At 48.1% G+C, this 9,190-nt stretch overlaps 1 long non-coding RNA gene across 1 annotated transcript; it reads right to left on the bottom strand.

Annotated features, from left to right (window-relative positions):
• Positions 1 to 7,704: 7,704 nt before the first annotated feature.
• On the bottom strand, positions 7,705 to 8,987 carry LOC125515854. Its single transcript, XR_007287148.1, has 2 exons — positions 8,237 to 8,987; positions 7,705 to 8,103 (listed from the first exon to the last, which is right to left on the bottom strand). It is a non-coding gene; the product is annotated as an uncharacterized LOC125515854 (long non-coding RNA).
• Between the last annotated feature and the right edge of the window lie 203 nt (positions 8,988 to 9,190).

Genomic DNA, 9,190 nt, shown 5'->3' with positions numbered 1-9,190 from the left:
AATATTCTCCATTTTTTCGTATATTATCACATCTATATTTACTCTTAACAAAATGTAGAATAAAGGCAATGCTTTTGAAGAAGATTCTATGGTAAACTTCTTGAATTGCCCCCCCCCCATCAGCATGGACAAGGCCTTTATAGAGCCTGTCTTCACCAATAATGTAAGTTTGTCCATCTCAAGCCTTCAAACTTTGTTGTATATATTTGGTTAGTCATGACTGCAACAGCTGTTTATTTTTGGTGTTTGCATCAAATTGCTTGTTTAAAGTTTATTATATGTAGTTCATAAACAAAAGTTCGTCCTTTCTCAATTTAAGTCTGCAGTTGTACAACCAAGTTCCTTCTTCATACCATGTAAATTAAACTATACAGAGCAAGTGATCTTCTTTTGCACTGCATGTATGCTTCTGTTCTTCATCTGTAATCTAATGGTGTGGTGAACCTACCCACTACAGCACAATGTCATATTCTGCAATGTCTTAACTATGAAAAATGTCATATCATTCTACTATTATTTAAACCGTCTCTTTATTTGCCAATCTAAAATGATATAAATTGACAGCACACTAACCATTGATACTTATGAGTTCTTGATCTGTAATCCAGTGGTGTCGTGAAGCTGCCAACTCCTTCACAATGTCATTTCCTGCCATGTCTTGACCTGAACAATACCATATTGTGTTAATGCAAATTTAAACTGTGTCACTTTATCCGTCAGTAAGAAATGTGATGAATTGTCAGCACTGATACTTTTATGTGCAAAACCTGTCATATGTCTGCTTGTTTATCTTTCAGAGTGAGGAAGCTATAAGTGTTGAACAAGCACAGTCTCATCATCTTGCTCAGCTGCTTGTGCTACAGCTCCCCAGCAGGGCTAACCTTTCTTGAACTCTATTGAAGTGCTGTCGGTTTTGTATATTATTTTGTCGGCGTGTTTATTTGCACTGGTGGTGATCTTTGATGCCCAGTGTATGTAATCTGCTGTCTGCTTGTGCTTTATTATCATAGTGGCAAACTTTGATGCCCATTGGATGTAATATGCCGTAATTTCTTTATTGTATAGTATAGGTTTTTTCTTATTCACGATGCTGCAGTTATTTTACTGTATATATATCCTGTCTTCGCAGTAAACCGGACAAACCATAAAATTATGGTACATAATCGGGCCGTCATGCAATCATGATGTAGGTTGGGCCTGAAACGTGCCGATCAGCTCATGGGCCAGCAGCAGCCCGAAATGAACCCCGACCCATGATTGTGCGAATCAAATCACGAGCTTTTAACAGGCCGAAAAATTGTCTCGGTCCTTGTTTGGCCCAATCAGATATCAGCTGCGAGCAGGCCGGATGCAAACCGGGCCGTAGTTAGGCCCAACTATATGACGGGCTTTTAACAGGCTGAAATTAATATAGGGCCGAAATGTTAAACGGGCCCTTAACAGGCCAAAACTAATATCAGGTCGAATTAGTAAGTGGGCCTTTAGCAAGTGGGCCCAAAAGCATAGTGTCCAGTTGACGGGCCGAATCAGATATGGCCATAATTAGGCCCAAAACCTCTTAAAGGGCCGGACCTGATCTGGGCCGTAATTTGGCCCAGAACGTGGTAGGCTTTTAACGGGCCGGATCTCATATGGGCCACTATTAGGCCCGGAGCGTGGCATGCCATTAATAGACCGTATCAAATATGGGCTAACATTTGGCCCAAAACATGGCAACCAGTTAACGGGCCGGCCTACTAGGGTCCTCAAAATCTTGTGGGCCTACAACTGGGCTGGCCCATTAATGTCGACGAAATATCGTGGGCCTTTAGCTGGGCCGGCCCATTATGATCCGCAAGAATTTTGTGGGCCCTTACCTGGGCTGGCCTATTATGGCACACAAAAATCTTGTGGGCCTGTACCTGGGCCGGCCCATTATGGCCCGTGAAATCTTGTGGGCCTTTAACTCGGCCAGCCCATTATGGTCCGCAAAATCTCGTGGGCCTTTAGTTGGGCCGGCCCATTATGGTCCGCAAAATCTTGTGGGCCTTTAGTTGGGCCGGCCCATTTAAACTTCTTGGGCTGTGCCACGTGTCGACGTATCATAGGCGCCTTCTGTCCAGTGAGTGGATGACATCTGTCCCGACGATGAGCCGACACGTGTTTCCTCTAGCCAATGATGATTTTACACGTGGAATATCCCCATTGGTCGGGGCAGTTAACAGATTATCGGATCCAAAACCCGACCCGATAGCTTAACAGTGTTCTGTTACGTGGATGCCACGTGTCGGTCACCCTTGACAAAAGCACTTCTGTGACGCGTGATTTATCGTCATGGAAGTGGACACTTCCGTGATGATAATTTTGGTAATGTCATGGAACACTTCTATGACAGCACAGGTATGACTATCTTGATTCTGTCATAAATTTGTCATGGATGTACATGCATGACAAAAAAAGTGACCTACTGTGACAAACACGTATCATCACGGAAGTGTATTTTTTTGTAGTGGCGCTCGCCGGCTCAGGTGCTGATGGATCTTATGGATAAGATGACGGCCCTGTTAACCGCCGTGGTTGAGTCGGCAGATAAAGCTTAGCATGAGGCGGAGGTGGCACAGTTACGGGAGGAGATAGCTCAAGCCAAGGGGAACTTGGCAGCAGAGGACGCCCGGATGGCTACGGAACGGGCGGCTTTGGACGCCCGGGCTCAACAGCTTCAATCGGAGGCTTTTCAGCTTTCAATGAATCTAAACGCGCCAAACGAGGTCATGAGGAGAAGGCACCAGAAGACTCAATCATGTCTGCCCCTAACTTATGATCCTAGGAATCTCTTCCACACACCCGGGGCTGGGCCCAGTAACCCGCCGGAGACCAACTGGATTGCAACACGCGGGGCTGGAGCACCGGGTCATACGCGAGCTATGGAACCCCCTCGGGTGAATACGGCTCCGCCTCGCCATACACAAACACCGTCGGGTCATTTTTCCAACCCTTTGGAGAACCTAATTGTCGCATCAGCACGCCTGGCGGCTCTCCCAATGGATGGTGATTCCCCGACGGCGATCGAAACACGAAGAGTCAGAGATCTTCTTCAGATAGCTTTGGCACTACAAGAGTCATACTCTTATAGTCGAGACATGATCCATTCAACCCCTCGCCCGAGCCAGAGCCCAAGCTATAGCAGGCATATAGATTCAGCAGCCATGTCAAGCAATGCTCAGCGCCATAACCAGCCACACAGGTATAACCCGACGGAGGATGGAGCCCTTAACTTGGCGGATCAGGAGAGGATCCGTCAAGAGGCTGAGCGGGCGGTTCAACAGGCGGCTGAGCTGGCGGCTCACCAGGCTTTTCTGGTTTATCCAGCAACCTCTGTTGAAGCAGGTGTGGCCACAAGGACAGGAGGTGTCCCTTGTCGAGTACCGGCTCTGCGTAATGAGCGGTTGCCAAAAGACTTTAAGGGGCCTCGCAAGGTGCCTAATTACACAGCAGATTTGAAGCCCAAGGCGTGGATTGAAAGTTATGAGATGGCAATGGAGTTACTAGAGGTCAGTGATGCAGCAATGGCTAAGTACTTCACTATGATGTTGGATGGAACGGCACACACCTGGTTGAAAGGATTACCACCCAACTCCATCGGCTCATGGGCGGAGTTGAAAGCTCGGTTCATTCAGAACTTCAAAGATACATGTAAGCAACCTATGTCAATTGTGGACTTGACTAACTGTAAGCAAGAGGAAGGTGAATCCACAACCCATTGGGTGCACCGGGTCAAGGAAATAATACATTTGTCAGATAAAATGGATGCCGGCTCCAGGGTCTCAATGTTGGAGAAAAATTGCCGTTTTGAACCTCTGAAACAGAATCTGGGGTGGCTCAAGCGTGATTGTAATGACATGGGCCAGCTGATGGCAGCTCTGGTCAAGTACGCCGATTCTGACAGTACCAAAGATCCCGCATCTGACGAAGAGAAGGCAGGGAAGGGGAAGAAGAACGACAATGGCAAGGGTCACCAGCACAACCCGGCCAACCAAGGAGGCAACAAATGTAAGGCCGATGGTAGTCAGGAGTTCATAGCTAACACCAGTGCACAGGGCAACAATCAACGACGCAAGGGGAGTCCACCTCCTCAGTCTGGCGGGTCAAGTCCCACCCTTGAGCAGCTGCTGAATGAACCCTGTCCAAGACACGGCACCCGGGAGAAGCCAGCTACCCATCTGTGGAAGGATCGTACAATCATGAAGGCTTTTAAGAATTCCAACATGTTTGATGGCAACCACGGGCCAGGCGGCGGTTCAGGCGGCAGCGGCTTTCATGGCCCGGGCGCCGGCTCAGGTGGTGGCGGTTTTCACGGCCATCAAGGTAGTCAAGGCGGCTATAATCAACAATCCGGCCAGGGCAGTCAGCAGCAGCAGTCCGGGTATCAGAGTAACCCAAAGTAGTTGAACGATGGGCAGTATCACGTGTTCACCACCAGTTTGTGCAAGAGGGACCAGAAACTTCATAAGAGGGCTGTAAATGCTGTTGAGCCGGCGGTTCCACGTTATTTGAGATGGTCTGAGCAGCCTATTGTATGGAGTAGGGAAGATCATCCTCCCCGGGTCGATAATCCAGGTCATCTGGCTTTGGTGGTGGCGCCTCAGGTTGGTGGATATAAGTTCACTAAAGTACTCATGGACGGAGGTAGTAGCATCAACATCCTATATTATGAGACGTTCCGTCGCATGGGGTTGACTGATAAGAGTCTTAAAACATCCAATACTGTTTTTCATGGAGTTGTGCCTGGTAAGTCAGCATACCCAGTTGGTAAGATTGAACTGGAAGTAGCCTTTGGGGATGAGTACGATTCTAGGGCTGAGAAGTTAACTTTTGAAGTGGTTAAAATCAAAAGCCCGTATCACGCTCTGTTTGGACGGCCGGCTTATGCTAAGTCATGGCACGACCGTGTTATGTTTATCTGCAACTCAAGATGCCGGGTTATAAGGGCACCATCACAGTGCATGGAAGCCGGAAGATAGCCCTGGAATGTGAGGAAGGCGATGCTGCTTACGCCGAGTCTGTTTGTGCAACAGAGGAATTGAAGTTTTATAAGGATAATGTTGACCCGGCGGATATGACGTCTTTGAAGAAGCCAACTACGGAGCATGAGTCGGTGCTGAAATTTAAGTCAGCTAATGATACTAAGATGATTGATTTTGTGCCTGACGACTCATCCAAACAATTCATTATCAGTGCCAATTTGGATCCAAAATAGGAAAGCGCGATCATCGAGTTCATCCATGAGAACCGGGACATCTTTGCATGGAAGCCTTCTGACATGCCGGGTGTACCGAGGGAACTCACCGAGAACACTCTCAACATTGATCCAAAGTTTAAACTGGTCAGACAGTTTCTTCGGCGGTTTAATGAGGAAAGGAGTAAGGCTATTGAAGAAGAGGTAGCCCGGCTCTTGGCGGCTGGGTTTATTGTTGAAGTTTTTCACCCAGAGTGGTTGGCTAAACCGGTGCTTGTACTCAAAAAGAACGGCACCTGACGTATGTGTGTGGATTACATAGATTTAAACAGGGCTTGTTCAGCTGATCCTTTTGCTCTCCCTCGTATTGATCAAATCATTGATGCTACGGCGGGATGCGAGCGTTTGAGTTTTTGGATGCTTAATCTGGTTATCATCAGATCAAGATGGCAGTTAAGGACCAGGAGAAGACAGCTTTCATCACTCCTTTTGGAGCCTTCTGCTATGTGTCTATGCCTTTTGGGCTTAAGAGCGCCCAGGCGACCTATCAGCGATGTGTGCAGAACTGTATTCATGACCAGATTGGGCGTAATGTTCATGCTTATGTGGATGATATAGTAGTTAAATCCAGAGCAAAGGAAACTCTAGTAGATGATCTAAAGGAAACTTCTGATAACCTCCGGGTCTACAAGATGATACTTAACCCGGCAAAATGTGTGTTTGGAGTCCCCACTAGCAAGCTTTTGGGTTTTTTGGTGTTTAACAAAGGCATTAAGGCTAACCCGGAGAAAATAAAGGCAATAACATCTTTGGCTAAGCCGGCGTGTGTCAATAACGTTCAAAGGCTGGCGGGTCGGGTTGCAGCTTTAAGCCGGTTCATAAGCCGGTTAGGTGAAAAGGCTATGCCGTTGTATCTGATGATGAAAAAGACGGATGACTTTGCCTAGAGTGACACTGCTGATTCTGCCTTCGAAGATCTAAAGAGGCAACTCGCTGAGCCGCCAGTTCTGGCTGCCCCCATTGAGAAAGAGCCACTATTGTTATATGTGGCTGCTAACTCACGAGCCGTCGGTGTGGCCATTGTTGTGGAGCGCAAGGAGGCTAACAAGGAACATCCAGTTCAGCGGCCGGTTTACTACATTAGTGAGGTGCTCATTGAATCCAAGCAAAGATACCCACATTGGCCAAAGTTTGTTTATGGGGTGTTCATGGCAAGCCGGAAGCTTAAGCATTACTTCCAGGGTCATCCTATCACTGTGGTTAGCTCTGCTCCTTTAGGAGATATTATTCAGAATAGAGAAGCTACAGGACGAGTCGCCAAGTGGGCCATTGAGCTTGGGTCTCATAATTTAAAGCATGTGCCACGTACGACCATTAAGTCTCAAGCACTGGTGGACTTCATTAACGATTGGAAGGAGTCATGGATACCTGAAGAGAAGCCAGACAACACATATTGGACGATTCATTTCGATGGGTCCAGACAGTTGGAAGGCTCGGGGGCTGGAGTTGTTTTAACTTCCCCCCGAGGTGACAAGTTTTGTTATGTGTTGCGATTGATGTTTTCTTGTACTAACAATGCAGCAGAATATGAGGCCTTGCTCCATGGTCTTCGGATGGCTAAAGAGATGAGTTTAAGCCGGGTACGGTGCCTTGGCGGCTTAGATTTGGTGGCTCCGCAGGTGTCAGGCAAATGGGATTCCAATGACCCTATCATGGTGGCTTATCGCCGGGAAGTTGATGCTGTTGCTAGACATTTCAAAGGTTATCAGGTGGAGCACATTGATCGCAGAAAAAATGAAGCGGCTGATGCTTTAAGCCGATTGGGATCTCAGCATAAGCCGGTGCCACCAAACACTTTTCTAGATGTTCTGCATACCCCTTCTGTCAAATTGCCTACAGAGGAGGATTTGGTCGTTCCAGACCCGGAGGCACAGTTGGTGGAGGTTCTTCATATCATTCCATAATGGACATTACCGTATTTGGCTTACATGACCCGGGGTGAGTTGCTAGAGGATGAGACCTTGGCTCGACAGATAACCCAGCGGTCTAAGTCAATGACCATTTCCAACGGTGAGTTGTATCATCGTAGCGTCACTGGAGCGTTTCAATGTTGTGTCTCTCCTGAAGAAGGTCAAGAAATTCTTTGTGATATCCATGAAGGAGATTGTGGCCATCATGCCGGCTCAAAGTCTCTTGTGGCCAAATCTTTTCGTTATGGTTTTTACTGGCTAACGGCTCACGCTGATGCAGAGGATCTGGTCAGTAGGTGTGATGGATGTCAAAAGTTCGCATGACGAGCACACGTACCGGCTCAAGAATTGCGGATGATTCCAATCACTTGGCCGTTTGCTATTTGGGGGCTTGATATGGTTGGACCTTTCAAAAGATCCAAGGATAAAAAGACACATCTTTTGGTGGCAGTTGACAAATTCACAAACTGAGTTGAGGCAGAGCCGGTTAGCAAGTGTGATGCAGCCACAGCGGTTCAGTTCATGAAAAAGGTGATCTTTCGTTTTGGATTTCCACACAACATTATAACTGACAATCTTTCCCTAATACTAAACCGCCGAGTGCTTCTGGTTGTACGTCACTGTGACAGTTTTGTAGAAAATCCCTTGTGTTTTAGGTAATTCAACCCACACTCCTTTTTTAAAATCAGAAAACGTTTCGTCCCAGATTGTAAAAAAACATGAACAACATGAGGACGGAGTCACCCTCGCCTCCGGATCCTAGCCGCGAGGCTCGCGACCCACGTGATGCTCAATCCGCTGCCGGCTGACGCCGGCGATCGCATCACCCGGCACCACCATTCCGCTTCAGCTCCTCCTCTCACCAGCGTGCCCGAGCTCCTGACGAGTTGTCCTTGCCTTATGAACCAAGTCTTGTGCCTGTGTTAAAATTTCATATTCCAATTAATAGTTCCACCCTGCTCTATTACATCAAATCCAAACCAATTTATATACGTTCATGCATTACAAGATCAACAAGCCAACAAAAAGCGGATGAGATGTTCATGTTTACCCTAGAGAAATAAAGAAAGCTGTCTGCCGCATGTATTATATGCGTCACCAATTTAAAATGAGCAAAGAGGAGAGGCGCATGAATCCAAAGAAAAGCACCATCGGTGCCAAGCCTAATACAAAGAAAGGTCTTAGCTTAATTGCCATTTGAGACAGTAATCCTAAAGAAGGAGAGAGAGAGCCGAACTGAAGATACAGAGAAAATTGATGCCCATGTTGATTCGTGGTACAGAGACCAAGAGACCAGCTCATGGAAGAGAAAATCGGGGCCCGAGGGCTCTCACCGGAGGCAGCTTCGGCACTCCCACGTCCGTGGCCACTGGCAGCACCACCAGACACCCCCCCCCCCGCGTGTGTGCTGGTCGGCGCCCAGATCTGGCACAACCGAGCCACTGCACACCTGCCTCGCAACCCCGGTTGCTCCCAGACACCCTCCGGGAGGAGGGGCTCCACCACCACTTCAAGGAAGGGGGCTCCGCCCCGGCCCCAGTGCACCGATGAGCAGGCCACCAACGCCCCAACCGTAGCCACAAAGCACGCCGACGCTGTCAGCTAGGGTGTGGCTCTGGCCAGCCACCGCGGCCAAGAACAGGAGAGCAACACTTGGGTCGTAAGGTGGATGGAGAAGAGGAGAGGAGGAGGAGCAACGATGGGTGGTCAGGCAGCAGAGGAGGAAGATGAGGGCGGAGCAGGCGATGTGTTGGGGATAAGAAGGCACACAGTGGGCGGTGACATCGGTGGGGATTTGGTGGTGCCTGTTGCTTTTTTTCAATCAACTGGACTAGAAGCTGCTGGATGCACACGTGCTCATCCGAGCGGCTGAAATGGGACCAGAGTGTGGTGCACATGCGTGTGCCTAGGATGCAGTACTACTTAGACCAAGATGAGTAGTAAGTAATGTGGTATTTCTACTAATTGTATTGTTCTACGCTATTCATGGGTGTATATCAATTAA

The sequence above is a fragment of the Triticum urartu genome, chromosome 6 (assembly GCF_003073215.2).
Source record: "Triticum urartu cultivar G1812 chromosome 6, Tu2.1, whole genome shotgun sequence".
Lineage (NCBI taxonomy): Eukaryota > Viridiplantae > Streptophyta > Magnoliopsida > Poales > Poaceae > Triticum > Triticum urartu.
The sequence above is the reverse complement of the archived record's forward strand: the minus strand, read 5'-3'. Positions and strand labels throughout refer to the sequence as shown.